This window comes from Xyrauchen texanus, chromosome 46 (assembly GCF_025860055.1).
Source record: "Xyrauchen texanus isolate HMW12.3.18 chromosome 46, RBS_HiC_50CHRs, whole genome shotgun sequence".
NCBI lineage: Eukaryota > Metazoa > Chordata > Actinopteri > Cypriniformes > Catostomidae > Xyrauchen > Xyrauchen texanus.
Window position 1 is genome coordinate 1,542,376 of NC_068321.1, and position 15,000 is coordinate 1,557,375.

A 15,000-nucleotide genomic window follows, 5' to 3' on the forward strand; every position below is an offset into this window, starting at 1 on the left:
AACTGAACAGACAGCTTGCTGCTGTTCTAGAAATCTCTCCACCATTTCATAAGCTGAGTCCCAGCGTGTGGGCTCATCATGGATCATTATGTGTTCAGGCAGTTGCAAATCTTTTTGTTTTTTCTTCAGCTGTCGCAACATCTTTGGTGACCTGCTGAAGGCAGACACTGTCTTTCTCAACCTCGACAGTGATCCAGACACACGGTCTATATCTAGGCCCTTGTTAATGGCAAGGTGCAAGTTATGCCCAAAGCAGGGGACCCATGTGAAGTCTTGCTGAAATGCTTTCTTGTTTGCTGAAGCATTATCAGTGGTGATACCAGCCATGTATGACATGTCCAGCTTCCATGCTTCTTGTATCATCTCTTCCAATGCTTCCCTCAAGCATTCTGCTGTGTGCTCAGTGTGGAGCCCAATACAGCCCAAACACCAGCTCTGCATATCCCAGGTTTCAGTGACAAATTGCAGAGTTACTGCCATGAACGTGGAAGTGGCCCTGCTTGTCCACAGATCAGTGGTGCATGAAAAAAAGTTTTTCTTTCCAAGATTGTTCATGACCATTTCTTTCATTTTGTTATATAGGGCTGGGATTCCAGTGTGCATGAAAAAGTTTCGTGAAGGAAGGGCATACCTGTTGTTCAAATGTTGAAGAAGTTGTTTGAAGCCAGGTTTCTCAACAGTATACACAGGAACCTGATCCATGCATATGTACACTGCTACAGCCCTGTTCAGCTTCTTGGCATCATTTGAGTTTGCTTCATACTTTCTTTGCTGTTCAAATACAGATGGTAGTGTAGGTTGTGTGTGTGTTGTTTCTGTTGCAGGCCGAGTCTCATCTTCTTTCTGGTGCTAAAAGAGAATGCCAAAATTCAATAAACATTTTTCTTTTTGGACCACACTTTTAAAATGTACTGAACTAACTTATCTAAGAACGTAGGTTAATGGTAATAGATATTTAATTGTTAACATGAATAATTCATGAAAAATACTTCCAAAACATTTATTAATCTTAGTAAAAGGTTTATTTAAACTAACATTTACTAATACATGTGCTAATTAAAATCCAAAGTTCTATCTGTTAATATTTTCTTCATTAGACCAGAGCTAACATGATGAATTTTTATTACCTACTGTTATCAAAGATTAAAATATACTGTAACAAATGCAATGCTCATCGGTCATAAATGCTGGTTAATACATTAACGTTATTTGATGAACAGATTTAAACGAAAACGTGCGTGCATCACACGCGAAAACAATACTTATTGGATCGACATGAAGTCAAGTCACCTATATTTATATAGTGCTTTAAACAATCACACTCTCTCATATCAACAACAATAATGGGCCATCTTGGTTAATGTTTCAGAAATGTTCAAATAAGAAGAGTTACTAACCTCTCGAAATTCTTTATATAGATCCGGTGTCGGTCTTTCAGGTGCTTTGCTATATTAGTGGTGTTAGCGCCTTTTGTTAGCACTGCTCTGTAGCATCTCTTGCATATTGGCTTGCTTGTGTCCTTCGGCTTTCCATGTTCATTTGCTTCATATCCAAAATATTTCCAGATAGCACTCCTGCTGTGTTCTTTATCGATCAAAGGCGGTCGCGTCGGAGATGCACTCGCCATCTTTCCTTTCACTTCAATTTTGCTAGTGAATGAGACGAGTGCGCGTGCGCTGTTTGTAAATTCGCCTTTGGAGAGAAGTGAAATTGACAGCTCGGCTAGTAGTGTATCTATTGGTGTATCGATACTTTAGTAAATTAATATTGATACCGTTTAGATATTTCAGTATCGATATTTATCGAAAAATCGATATTTTTGACAACACTAATACAGACATGGTTGTTGGCTCAGCCGGAAAAAGTCTCATAGACTTAGCATTTGCACAAAATTGGGGAGATCATATCTTTGTATCAGAAGGTCATAAAGACTTGGGGTTGGCCTCTTTTGACTCGGCCTATCAAGAAGCTAATAAGTAGTGACATAATAACTTCATAGGTGCGCCCTAGCAACCACTTAGGGCACCCTAGCAACTATAAAACAACATTTACAAACCATATTTCAGCTCCAGAAAATAGTAGAAAAATGGAGTTCGGCTTTTTAGTCTCGGACTGTCAACTACTCTTTAAATATCATCCCATAAACTGTATAAGCATGCCCTAGCAACCATATATAGTACCCTCGTAACCATAAAAAAATATGAATGAACTATATCTACACACCAGAACATTGTACAGACATGGTTGTTGGCTCATATGGAATCACGTACAACACCCTAGCAACCGAGTGGCGAGTTTTGCCACGGCAAGCACCACTCACCATTACAATAGTGATGCTTGCAAAGCATCACTATCGTAATCTCACATACTTATTATTATTAGTGGTGCTTGCAAAGCATCACTATTGTAATCTCACATACTTATTATTATTATTTTTATTTTTTTGTTCTTTTCAAGTTATAACATGCTGTTTGACGAGTTTTGCCACGGCAAGCACCACTCACATTTTCTTCTGGAAATGTACCTATCTAGTTAGTGGTGCTTGCAAAGCATCACTATTGTAATCTCACATACTTATTAGTGGTGCTTGCAAAGCATCACTATTGTAATCTCACATACTTATTATTTTTATTTTTATATCTCCGTACAAAAGTTCGGCACCTAACTCGTCCCGCACCGTTTGGCGTAGACCCACGAATGAGGTATCATATCGAACGGCCTATTGAGGACACGTGTGCTATGACTTTAAGCGATCGGGGGTACGGTATTTGCCCCAGGGGCAAAAAAGAGGCCGCAAAATCCCATAGACTTAACATTGTGAGAAACTTTGACGCATCACAGCTCCGAGCGAGGATTTCCCAGAAACGTGTGATTTGCTACATTTGAAGAGGCTGGCAGGCTCTGTAAGAGCATACCTCAATATGGGGTAAAAGTTGCACCCCTGGGGGGCAGGAGCTGCCCAAAGTTGCCCCCATTGACTTACAATGGTGTAGGACGGACCATGAAATAGGGATTTTGTATTGAACATAGCTCTGGATCACAGTGTCATAGAGACAAGGGGGTGGGCTCATTTTACTCAGACGACCAATCAGTCTCTCGGGATCATTGTGAAGCTATCAAGCCACGCCCTAACAACAATTTAAAGCACCTTAGCAACAAGTCCCATAGACTTCTAATGAAAGACATCAAAGGGATATCTCCGGATAGAAGCGTCATAGAAACACAAGGGTGGTCTCGTTTGACTCGGGGCAGCAAACAGCCAATCATGAATCACCTCAACACTTCCTAGCCCCTCCCTAGCAACCATTGTCGAGCACCTTAGCAACCAAAATCCATAGAGGCATATCTTCGATTCTGAATGTCACAGAGGCATGGGAGTTGGTTTATATCACTCATACTGACAAGCAGCCTTTGAAGTTTCACGATTGGCAGCTGCCAAGCCACTCCCTAGCAACTAAACAGAGTACCCTAGCAACCGAGTAACAAATCACATATTTCTGCACCAGAAAATCGTACAGACTTCTGGGTTGATTTATTTCAACCAGGATGGCAAGGAAACTTCATTAGTATCACTATGGTAACTGCCTAGCAACCACATGGGGTTACCCTAGCAACCGAGTAACAAATCACATATCTCTGCATCAGAAAAACGTAGAGACTTCCGGGTTGACTTATTTCAATCAGGATGGAAAGGAGACTTCATTAGTATCACTATGGTAACTGCCTAGCAACCAGATGGTGTTACCCTAGCAACCGAGTAACAAATCACATATCTCTGCATCACAAAAACGTAGAGACTTCCGGTTTGACTTATTTCAATCAGGATGGCAAGGAGACTTCATTAGTATCACTATGGTAACTGCCTAGCAACCACATGGGGTTACCCTAGCAACCGAGTAACAAATCACATATCTCTGCATCAGAAAAACGTACAGACTTCTGGGTTGGTTTATTTCAATCAGGATGGCAAGGACACTTGATAAGTATCACTATGGTAACTGCCTAGCAACCACATGGGGTTACCCTAGCAACCGAGTAACAAATCACATATTTCTGCACCAGAAAATCGTACAGACTTCTAGGTTGATTTATTTCAACCAGGATGGCAAGGAGACTTCATTAGTATCACTATGGTAACTGCCTAGCAACCAGATGGGGTTACCCTAGCAACCGAGTAACAAATCACATATCTCAACAGTTATAAAATGCTATTTGATGAGTTTTGCCACAGCAAGCACCACTCACATTTTCTTCAGGAAATGTACCTATTTATTCTTGTTATTATCCGAATTATTCCATCACTAAAACTTTCCTCGTGTAATTCCACCTGAATTATTCACTTCAATATTGTGCTTGCAAAATTCAGAATGACATTAAAAATAATTTCTGCAGCAGTACACCTCAGATGTAAAAAACTCTTATTTGTGAGCACTTTTCCATAGTCACATTGTATAGACTGCCACCCAGTGGGGTTAAACAATAATGGGCCTCTGTGAAATGAGTGAGTTTTAGGCCACCGTGTTGGCTACAAATGAGCGATGGTTCCCAAACTCTGCACACGCTATGGGTGTCTTTCCACGTGAAACATATTACAATTTTGTGTGCCCAGCCCCATGGGAACCCGTTTTATTAGTCAAAATATGCTTAACATAGGCGGCATGCTTAATATGGAGTGGTGGTGGCGTAGTGGACTAAAGCACATCACTGGTAATCAGAAGGTTGCTGGTTCGATCCCCACAGCCACCACCATTGTGTCCTTGAGCAAGACTAAGACTTAATCCAAGCTGCTCCGGGGGAATTGTCCCTGTAATAAGTGCACTGTAAGTCGCTTTAGATAAAAGCGTCTGCCAAATGCATATGTAAATGTCCATTTCTGCTTGGCACCGCTGCGGTCACGAGGGCTGCCACGGGCCCCCGAAAACACTCCACTCAAACCTACACCAATCGACTCCAAATGCCCCCAAACACGCTCCTAGCTCCCCCGGGACGCCACAGAGGAAACCAACCACGCTGTCAAATTCCGCTACAGCACGCACCATATATGATGCGGGCCACAGCAAAGCCCCGTATCTCCACGAGCGTACCTCCCAGAGTCACAGGGCCAACGCTGGTCTTCTCGGCAACCCCCAGGCCCACACCGCCAGCACCTACAGAACAGCAGCCACCCACAGACAAACATTTTTCCATAGACTGACATTGTATGGACTGCCGCCCAGCGGGGGCTAAGCCATTACCACGTGCTGGTGGTTGGGAGCAGAGGGATTCAAGCCTTTAAGGCGGATTGTTCCCTTCAATCGATTCCTTGAGTTTTCTTCAGTTGGTCTTAAAAAAAAGGCTTTGAATTGTGAAAACCCGTCGCAAAACCATGCAGTTACAATTTTAACTCACTGGTGCCTCAGCCATTTCACGTATCGCTATTTATTGTTATTAAAGCTCCTCTAGTCATAATAAAATTCATCATCCCTTCACTTGTGAACTCATTTCTAAAATGCAACGGTTATCCGGTTTCATCAAGTTGGACACGTTGAGAGTTGCAATGTCAAGTCACTTTTTCTGGTTGACTGTAACTTCTATATTATGTCTTTGATGGGCATAAAAAACAAAAAATCATGGAAAAGTCAAAAAATGCTTTCACTGTTCAAACTTGTATATAGATTTAATTATTTATTTTTTCTCCCTCTGGCTTTTTTTTTAAAAAAAATATAATTGTTGTATGTGTGTTTTTTTTTTTTTTTTTAATTGTTCTGCAATTTTGGACACAATTTCATTTAAGACCTTGGCATGATTATTAATTAAAAAAATAAAAAATAAATAAATAAGATATCTTTAAGGAAATCTGAATTGATGGATTGTTATTGTAATCGATGACTCAGCGATTGAACCGCGAAGGGGCTTTATTGGATTTCATTTCAAAGGGCAAAACGCCCCTAACAAGTGTGTCATCTCATTATCGTGGCAAGATTCGATGCCGATTGTATTCTTAAAAGATTATCAAGTCCTTCGGTTATTTTCGGTTTCATTTGTTTTTGGAATAATTTCTTTAAGATTTACTGGACTCAAGTCTGCTCTGCTCAACAAAATAATCTCCTCCTCACAAGCATAGCCCGATAAGTTTCATGAAATGATAATAATAATAATAATAATAATAATAACGGATTGATTTCATCCCACCCAACAATTCCTAAAAAAATAATTTCAGCGTTCTTGTGAAAAATGCTTTCATTACCACGTCTCCTTTACAGTCGTATTCATGCAAATCTTACAGGCGTGCATGTGACTTTTAAACCACTCAAAACCTACGTGCAAATCACTCTTCTCCCTTTTCAGCGCTACATTTCCATTGCTCTCTTCTTCTGTTCATCTCACCTCGTCACATGAAAGCAGACGGAATTCTGAATTCGATGACACCAAGCTTGGCAAAATCGGATCAACCATCCTAAAGATTTATCTGAGAAACAATCCAGCCAATCAGATTCGATATGCAAACGAGGGTGGACATAATGAGGGTGAAACTCGTAATTACCTCTATACCTACAGATTTTTTAACCCCAGAGGGCTAGGGGTTAGGGTCAACTAGTGATTTAACCCCAACTAACTCCAGCGGACTGGGGTTAGCCCTAGTGGACTGATGTAGAATTATACTTTCCCACTTACAACTTTAAACCTATGGTAACTTTATTTAAAAAAGTTATTAGGGCAATATTTGATGCAGTTTATTTTCTCATAACAACAAAATGTTTACAAGTCCTTCTGTTATTTGTTTAAATGTATTTCATTTTTGGAAACATTTCTTTAATAAAATGAACTGGACTCAAAAAAAAATACTCACAAACAAGTAAAAGAAATGCAAAGGGTCTTTCTATATTTACTTGGTTCATTTGTTATTTATAGTCTTACAGTAGGAATCAAATAGAGTAGTCTGTTTTTGACTTTGTGGAGTAGAATATGAAGTTGCTATAAACGACCACTAGATGGAGCCCCGATACTGTTCTACTTCACCATTCTTGTTGAAAAGATAGTTTAAATGTATCAGATGACTCTTGTAGTGCGTTCAAAGTCTCAAATTCACTCTCCTGTTCATAAAAAGCAGCATACCAAGTATACAAATGCTTTAAACCTATGCAATATTTGAAGCAGTTTATTTTCTAAAAATTTTGTTTTCTACTAAATATCCTTCTGTTATTTGTTTTTTATATATTTCATTTTTGGAAACATCCATCCATCTTCAAGCGCTTATCCAAAGTCGGGTCGCGGGGGCAGCTGCTCCAGCAGGGGGCCCCAAACTTCCCTATCCCGAGCCACATTAACCAGCCCTGACTGGGGGACCCCAAGGCGTTCCCAGGCCAGTGTGGAGATGTAATCTCTCCACCTAATCCTGGGTCTTCCCTGAGGCCTCCTCCCAGCTGGACATGCCTGAAACACATCCCTAGGGAGGCGGCCAGGGGGCATCCTTACCAGATGCCCAAACCACCTCAACTGACTACTTTCGACGCAAAGGAGCAGCGGCTCTACTCCGAGCTCCTCATGGATGACTGAGCTCCTCACCCTATCTCTAAGGGAGAAGCCTACCACCCATCTGAGGAAGCCCATTTCAGCTGCTTGTACTTGCGACCTAGTTCTTTCAGTCATGACCCAGCCTTCATGACCATATGTAGCACGTGTCAGTTATGTACTTACTACTAATATTATCCATAGGCCAGTAGGTTCGACTATGGAGGCGTAATTGAAACAACACTGGTTAAGCAATAAATAAATTTTGTATTGAAAATAAATTCAGTAATTGCTGTTTTTGTAAAATAAAATAATTGACAGTAGGTTTCAAACTCTACCCAAAATCACAGTGACATTACATTTCAATTCACAGTGATTTATCAGCTTACACCTGACTCAATTTGGGTGCAACTTCTAGGAGTTGTACAGTTTCTTAGAACACACAATATTAAACAAACAATGACCTTGTTCACAATTGGACAATTAAACAATCACACTCAGAAATAACTAATTGTAGTGAATACAATGTAAACAGTTCAAATGAATCAGTTCAAGAGATTCGGTTCAAGAGATTCGGTTCAAGGACAAAATCTCTTTGAGCGGTCCATCAAAATCAAAGCTTTGTTCCGTTTAAAGGACAGAATTACTAGCAGGTAATTAGAACTTTCCTACCCAACTCCTCGGGTGGTTGTTGGAACTTAACTCTCACAGTAGTCAATGCTCATCTCACTGGGGAATGGCTCGCCATCTTGCTTAATCGAGCTGAAACGAACGCAGTTCCAGCATAAAGAAAAAACCCGACCTGTATATGTAACAGGCAGTTCTTTTAGTTCACAACACAACATTAAATTCACCGTTTCTGGTTTAACAACAGTACATCGTAACACCTGTTACCCTGTTTAACATTTAACAGTTACATTTCAGTCCCAATTCGACGGCTTAATTAACATTACGCTACTTAAATTTCTCATTCATCACCATCAAAATATGAACATTTGGAAGTCAAACACCAGATCTTTCAAGGATTACATCTTTTTTAAATTCGTAAAACAACAGAACTTATCAGCATTACATTCTGACAAAGAAATATTTTCATTCTCTCTCAATTGAATATATCAGTACACATTTGACCACATTTATGGAAATTTACACATTACAAAATGCGTACTCACCAAATCCAAAGACAATACAACATAAATTATATTTATATCTGATGCTGTTAACTTTTTCAAAGTTACGGGACTGCTCGTCTCACCAGTCTTACAGAGAAAAGGAAAATGGCTTTCTCCATCCAGCAACTAGTGTGCTGGGGCGGTACTTTCAATTTAGAGCTCACGTAATTGGACAACCATTTGCGATGTCAATCATTATACCGACATGCATTTTATTTAGATTTTCTTATTTTTCATACACTTAACTCTTTTCTTGTTAGTTCATTATTTTAACAAACGTATTAATCATTTCCTTTTCATAATTAATTTGCTTAATTATACAGCGTTACACATAGGTGAGGGTAGGAACAAAAATTGACTGGTAGATCGAGAGCTTTGCCTTCCGGCTCAGCTCTCGTTTCGTGACAACGGTGCGATAGAGCGAGTGCAATACCGCTGCCCCGATTCTCCGGCCAACCTCCCGCTCCATTGTCCCCTCACTCGTGAACAAGACCCCGAGGTACTTGAACTCCTTCACTTGGGGCAATACCTCCTTCCCTACCTGGAGTACGCACTCCATGTTGTTTTGGAAACATATCTTTGATAAAATTAACTGGACTCAAAAATACTCCTCACATACAAGTAAAAGAAATATTGTGAAATAATAATAATAATAATCATAAAAAATAATCACTCTGCATATGACCGCCTGCCATATGCAGAGTGTCAGTAGGAATGTCTTCATGTTGACTGTTCAGTGTCCCTCCTCGGGTCCTCCTAATTCACAGATTCCCGGTTGGGCACTGGCGCTGCGCGTTCAGCTCCTCCAGTGCTTTCACCGTTCACCTTGAATCAGTAAGGCCCTCCTCTGGAGCAAGCTTCACGCAGCTTGCGTGGATCCAGTGCGGTTGAAGGTCAGTTAGCACCCCCGTTCTGGTCACTACCAGTACAGTAGTTGGGCCCACTTTGGTTCACCTAAATTCGGTGGTTTCAGACACTTCATCAGAACCTGCTGATTTGGAACAAATGAGTAGGGCTTTCTGCAGGTAGAGGGAGAGAGAGAGAGAGATATGCCATTTAATATTTTAATGAGGGAATCCACATATTCTGCAATCACCACCTCCGTGTCACCTGTGGAGAGAAAGCCAGCGCGGCCTTTGACCCAAGGGGTCGGGAAAGCCTTACCCATTATTATTTCAAATGGAGAGAATTTAACAACAGAGGATGGTGACATTCTGAGCTTAGTCAGCCGAATCTCTGTATTATTTATTTTGCCAAAGTTTCACCATTTTATAATTTTACCTCACACACAGGAAAGCTTCTGTCCGTTTAGAATGGCAGTTCCGAGTGTGGTAATGAGTCGTGCTTCGTAGGCTTGTGTCTGTTGTTCTGTGCGCATATTAGACATAAGACATAAATTTTACTGCATTTTGTACCCCATTTATGCAATAAGTTTGATTTAACTTAATTTGAGGCCCAAAGTTGTCAGATTCAGATGGATTTGTCTGTAACAATTTAATGTAATTGTCTTTTACCACAGTGTTGATTGTATAATGGAAAAAGTCTCTTCAGCTTGATTCAGCTCTGGGCTTACCATAACTTCCCTTGCAGCCCATTCTGCTACCTCATCAGCATACTTCGAGTCCGTGTATATATCGATTGATTTAACTTTAGCCAAATGGCATGCTCTGATCAATGCAAACAACTCAGCAGCTTGTGCAGATTTATATGGGTGAATAAGCTTCAATAATTAGACTCAGAAGTTCCATTACAGCTTACCCAAACCAGTATAAGGAATCATTTGGCTTGGAACAGGACCCATCAACGTACCAATGGTCCCCCTCCTCCAGGACGGTTGATGAAACATCCGGCCTGCATAAAGTACATGTTTTTAGGTGATCGAAGCAATCATGTGTGTCGTTAGAAAATTCACCTTGAGTCAGCAATTTGTGTAATGATAATGTCGGGGCGTGTACAGTGGAAGTTGGTTTAATGGTCAGATTAGCAGTAGCCAATAAAATAACTTCATACTACGATCAATGTTGTGCTGTCACGTGGTAATGTTGTGCATGATTGTTCCTAACTGGTGAGAGGCGCACAACTAATGGATGTGAGAGAACAATACGTTCTGCATGTTGTACCATCAACGCGGCAGCAGTCACTGCTCACAAACATGCAGGGAGGCCTTTGGCGACTGCCTCTAAAATTTTGACAAGTACGCCACTGGTCTATATGTTCCGCAATGGGACTGAGCGAGGATCGCTGCTGCTGTGCCTGCTGCCTCGTGCACGTATATATGAAAGGGTTCATCTTGATTTGCTAGTAATGTCCATTTCAGCAGTCGACTTGATAGGTTCCTCCACACTTGAGAGTGTTGCTTCTCTCAGGATTTTGTCATAACGATCAGTTTGGCACCCATGCTCGACAAAACTTCACTAAACCCAATAAACTTTGCATTTGAGCCTTTGTTTTAGGGTGTTGGAAGGTATTAATCATCTTCACTCTGTCTGTGGAGAGACATACTGGTCCTTTCTGTATTTCATGACCCAGATTGATAGTTCAGTTCACCCTTCGCTAATACATTGCACACAGTAGTTGAAGCGGTTGTGCATGACTTGATGTCCGGGCCGGAAACCAGGATGTCGTCAGCATATTGCAGCAGACAAGTTTGTGGTGGCAGCTTGGTACCTTTGAGAGTAACGTGCACTACAGCAGAGAACACAGCAGGCGAGTCTCGAAATCCTTGAGGCAATCAAGCGTCCAAGTACTGTTGGCCTCCATAGGTGAATGCTAACAGGGGCTGCGTAACTGATGCAACTGGCACACTGAAGAAGGCAGAACATAAATCAATAACAGTAAAATGAGTGTGGTTTGCTGGAATTGAGTTAATGATAGTGTGTACATCTGGTACCACAGGTGACAATGGAATAATTAAATCATTAATTTTCATTAAATCTTGTGTTATACGCCATGTACCATTAGCTTTCTTTACTGGATTAATTGGTGTGTTGTATGGTGAGTGAGTAGGTTTTAAAATACCTTGTGACAGGCATTGCTGTATTATAGTGAATACTGTTTGCAGTATACTAGTAGGTTAGAGCAGAGTTTGGCAACATATGGTCTTACCTCAATAAAGCCCGCCTCATTCCAAACCCAAACTTCTCCGTAATGTCCTGTATACACAGACTGAAAATATACTGAGGGAAACAGTAATTGTAATGAGTTAGAATCCAATTTTTTTTTTTTCAATTTTATGCATCGGATCACAGACCAGTAGGCAGAACGGAGAGTCAGGCAAAATCATGCATTTTAAACGTGTGTGTTGTCTGGAGATGTTACGGTTAATTTTGGTGTCATATTACACTTAACACGAATGCCATTAATTCCCACAGAGTTCAGAGTGCGTCCAGTAATAGAGCCCTCATAGCAATGCACCGTTAATTAACTTTTAGATGCACCAGTTTCGATGATAAAGGTATGCTGTTTTTATATGGTAATTGTAAGAAATAGAAATGTTATTTCTACATCTCAGCTCTGTCCAAGAGAGATGCTGAGTTGCTGCATTCCTTTCTGTATGCATTATCAAACATCTGTTTCATATTGAGATGGAGCTGTGGAGGCCCCCTCCTCACTCTGTCTGAGCATACATCGACTGTTTGTGTACTTTGTACGATTGTGTATGACATTGGTCCGACAGGCTACCATGGAACTTGGAGCCTTTTCCATATGAGTCTTAGGCTCTCAAGCAAGAGAGGAGCTTTTGCCGTATGGAATTGTTATCTGTATGAGGTAATGCGTGCTCCTATTGGATAATACTGTAACCCCCCTTTTCTTATTGCAGTATATCCTTGCATGTTACACTGTAGACGAGGGAGCTATTCTTTATCCGCTCCCCAACGTTGGATGCTTTGTACTGATTCATTCACGACTCAATAAAAGACGGACAGAAAAGGCACTGCTATCGTTTAGAAGACTTTTATTTCTAACAGTAATTCTTTGCATATAGCCAGCGTCTCTGACAATGTTATTGAAACAGTATGATATCCATCTGGGCACTTCATTAAAGGTAATGCAGCTTATAGCCAGCGTCTATGACAATGTTATTGAAACAGTATGATATCCGTCTGGGCACTTCAGTAAAGGAAATGCAGCTGTTTTATTTTCGCTCGTATCTTTCTTTGAATCTGAATCCCATACGTCTGCGGCTGCAGCGAATGAGTTACCCTTAAATTGTGTTAAATCGTGTAACAACAGTGCGCATGGTGTCTTTGGGAGATTAGGGGTTAAAGCTTTGTTCACGACAATATCATATTTAGGCGGCTTGTTTTGAAACAGAGATCACTGCGTGCATTTGATTAGTCTCTTTTTGTTCAGGACCTTTGTCCCAGAATGGTTTTATTTTCTTCAACACCTCGTATGACTCTTTTATGTATTTAAAATCCCACTGAGGGTCCTTTCACCCTTTTAACCATAGATTTGGATTTACTCATGAATTTATCTAATTAAGTTTTTCCTTTTTTCTTTCTCCTTTCTCTGACCACCCAGCCAAATTGCTGATATATGGCTCAGTATTATAATCTTATTTATTGCAAAACATCCATTGTTTTGGATTTTCCTTCGATAGAGGATGGCTTATTTCCTTTCCCACAATGTCACCCTTATATAATAATAATAATAATAATAATACAAACAATTTCCCGATCAACATGGTTCATGCAGAACAATAATGCATATCAAATTCTCTCCGTCTATTCCTTAGGACAATTTCCGTCCTCTTCCTATTCATACCAGAATAAGGATATCCTTTAAACTACTGATGCGGTCGTGGGGTTTTTCCTATTTATAATAGAGCAAAAATCCTCCTTCCTATTTATAAAAAGGCTAAATCATCCCTGAGATGATTCATCCCTGAGTTTTTAACGGAGTTAATATCGAGACAAATTAAACAAAGTTTTATTAAATCTCTCATCACACAGGAAAAGCAGACAGACACACAAAACCAGACACAGATAGATATATAGAAAAGACAGACAGACAGACAGACAGACAGATATATAGATAGAAAAGACAGACATACAGACATACAGACAGACAGATGGATGGACAGACAGACAGACATACAAACAGACAGACTGACAAACAGACAGATGATAGATAGACAGATGGATAGACATACAGATAAACAAACAGACACACAGACAGATATATAGATAGACAAACAGACAGAAAAACTAACAGACAGACAGAGAGACGACAGACAGAAAAACTAACAGACAGACAGACAGAGACACAGACAGATATATAGATAAACAGACAGACAACAGACAAACAGACAGACAGATAGATAGATAGACAAACAAACAGACAGAAAAACATACATAAGGACGGACGGACAGACAGACAGACAGATAGATATATAGATAGAAAAGACAGACAGACAGACAGACAGACAGATAGATGAATGTAAAGCGGACCAAGGAAGGGACGGGAACAGATGTCAGCTTACGGGGGAAGCTTTATTTTTCAGTTTAATTAATTTAATTTTCACACACACACACACGTAATCTCTACCGTGTTGTCAGCCTCCGGATGCTCTGTGGCTGCTGGCTTTTATCCGCTCTCCTCACGCTACTGCAATTAGAGACAGGTGTTAGACATAATTTAGCTCAGGTGTGAGCGCCTTTACCGCTTTTCTCTTCCGGACGGGCGCTTGACCACGCCCCCGTTGCCACAATGAAAAGTTCGATCGAAAAGACAAACAGATAGATAGATATAAATAGATACATACATATGGATGGACGGACGGACAGATAGACAGACAAACAGACGATAGATAGATAGACAGACAGACGGACAGACAAACAGACGATAGATAGATAAATAGACAGACAGACAATAGATAGATAGATAGACAGATAGATAGACAGTAAAAGAGAGAGATAGATAGATAGATAGATAGATAGATAGATAGATAGATAGATAGATAGATAGATAGATCGAAAAGTCAAACAGATAGATAGACACACATACATACATACATAAGGATGGACGGACAGATAGATAGACAAACAGACAGACACACAGACATATATATAGACAGACAGTCAGACAGATAGATAGATAGATAGACAAACAGACAGTAAAACAGACTGACAGACAGACAGACAGACAGATATATAGATAGACAAACAGACAGAAAAACAGACAGACAGAAAAGACAGACAGACAGACACAGACGGACAGACAGACAAACAGATAGACCAACAAACAGACAGATCGATAGACAGACAGACAAATGATACATAGATAGATAGATAGATAGATAGACAGACAGACAGACAGACAGACAGACAGACAG